The following is a 2105-nucleotide window of genomic DNA, read 5'->3' as shown; positions in this document are numbered from 1 at the left end:
AATCTTTTTCTTAATTTTATTTCATAATTTTTGAAATTATTGCTAACATTTAATGCTGTGATTCAAAAATTTCAAGTTTGTTACTTTCCTGTTAAGAAAAGTTCAATCTTTAAATTCTAGAATCATATCTTTTAGTTTCTTGTTAGTCAAGTAATCAGCTTTAATTTCAAAAATCAAATCTTTTTAATTTCCTTCTCAAATCTTTTTCAAAACAAATTTCAATCATATCTTTCAATCATATCTTTTTCAAAACTTAATTTCAAAATCTTTTTCTAACCTCTCATCTTTTCAAAATTTATTTTCAAATATTTTTCAATTAACTATTTTTTAACTTTTTTGTTTGTTTTACTATTCCTTATCTTTTTCAAAACTACCTAACTACTTTTCTCTCTCTAATTTTCGAAAACCACAAACAACTTTTTCAAAATTCTTTTTAATTAACTAATTGTTTTAAATTCTAATTTTATTTTATTTTTTCTAATAAATTCGAATTCTAACTAATAATTAAAATAAAAACAAAAATATTTTCTTTTCTTTTTATTTAAAAATTTGAATACTCTCTCTCTCTCATATCTTTCTATTTATTTTATTTATTTAGTAACACTTCTCTCCTTATAATTCGAACCCTCTCTCCTTCTCTGTGTTTGAATTCTTCATCTTCTCTCTTCTTCATTCTACTCTTCTATTCTTCTACTCACATAAAGGAATCTCTATACTGTGACATAGAGGATTCCTATTCTTTTCTGTTCTCTTCTTTTTCATATGAGCAGGAGCAAGGATAAGAACATTCTTGTTGAAGCTGATCCGGAACCTGAAAGGACTCTAAAGAGGAAGCTAAGAGAAGCTAAGGCACAACACTCTGGAGAGGACCAGACAGAATTTTTCAAAAAAGAAGAAGAGATGGCTGAACCCAACAACAATGGTGGAGATGCAAGGAAGATGCTTGGTGACTTTATTGCACCCTCTTCTGACTTCTGTGGAAGGAGCATCTCAATTTCTGCAATTGGAGCAAACAACTTTGAGCTTAAGCCTCAATTAGTTTATCTAATCCAGCAGAATTGCAAGTTTCATGGACTTCCATTAGAAGATCCTCATCAGTTTTTAGCTGAATTCTTGCAAATCTGTGATATTATTAAGACCAATGGGGTTAATCCTGAGGTCTACAGACTTATGCTTTTCCCCTTTGCTGTAAGAGACAGAGCTAGGACATGGTTGGACTCACAACCTAAAGATAGCCTGAACTCTTGGAAAAAGTTGGTCAATGCTTTCTTAGCCAAATTTTTTCCACCTCAGAAGTTGAGCAAGCTTAGAGTGGAAGTCCAAACTTTCAGACAGAAGGAAGGTGAATCCCTCTATGAAACTTGGGAAAGATACAAGCAATTGATCAAAAGGTGTCCTTCTGACATGTTTTCAGAATGGAGCATCATATGTATATTCTATGATGGTCTATCTGAATTATCCAAGATGTCATTGGACCACTCTGTTGGAGGATCTCTTCATCTGAGGAAGACGCCTGCAGAAGCCCAGGAACTCATTGAAATGGTTGCAAATAATCAGTTCATGTACACTTCTGAAAGGAATCCTGTGAATCATGGGACAACTAAGAAGAAAAGAGTTCTTGAGATTGATACTCTAAATACAATATTGGCTCAGAACAAAATATTGACTCAGCAAGTCAATATGATTTCTCAGAGTCTGTCTGGAATGCAAGCTGCAATAGGCAGTACTAAGGAAGCTTCCTCTGAAAAAGAAGCCTATGACCCTGAGAATCCTACAATGGAAGAGGTGAATTACATGGGAGAATCCTATGGAAACACCTATAATCCTTCATGGAGGAATCATCCAAATTTCTCATGGAAGGATCAACAGAAGCCTAATCAAGGCTTCAGTAACAATAATGGTGGGAGAAATAGGTTTGGCAATAGCAAACTTTTTCCATCATCTTCTCAGCAACAGACAGAGAATTCTAAGCAGAGCCACTCTGACTTAGAAAATGTAGTCTCTGATCTATCTAAGACCACTCTCAGACTGGCGTTTAACGCCAGGAAAGGTAGCAGAGCTGGCATTAAACGCCAAAATTGGCACAGAATGGGCGTTTGAATGCC

At 34.3% G+C, this 2105-nt stretch overlaps 1 non-coding gene across 1 annotated transcript; it reads right to left on the bottom strand.

Annotated features, from left to right (window-relative positions):
• Window positions 1-1302: 1302 nt before the first annotated feature.
• LOC112781680 (small nucleolar RNA R71) lies at window positions 1303-1406 on the bottom strand. The gene has a single exon (XR_003192442.1). It is a non-coding gene; the product is annotated as a small nucleolar RNA R71 (small nucleolar RNA).
• Between the last annotated feature and the right edge of the window lie 699 nt (window positions 1407-2105).

The sequence above is a fragment of the Arachis hypogaea genome, chromosome 19 (genome assembly GCF_003086295.3).
Source record: "Arachis hypogaea cultivar Tifrunner chromosome 19, arahy.Tifrunner.gnm2.J5K5, whole genome shotgun sequence".
Lineage (NCBI taxonomy): Eukaryota > Viridiplantae > Streptophyta > Magnoliopsida > Fabales > Fabaceae > Arachis > Arachis hypogaea.
Note: the sequence above shows the minus strand (reverse complement) of the source record. Positions and strands in the feature narration are given on the sequence as shown.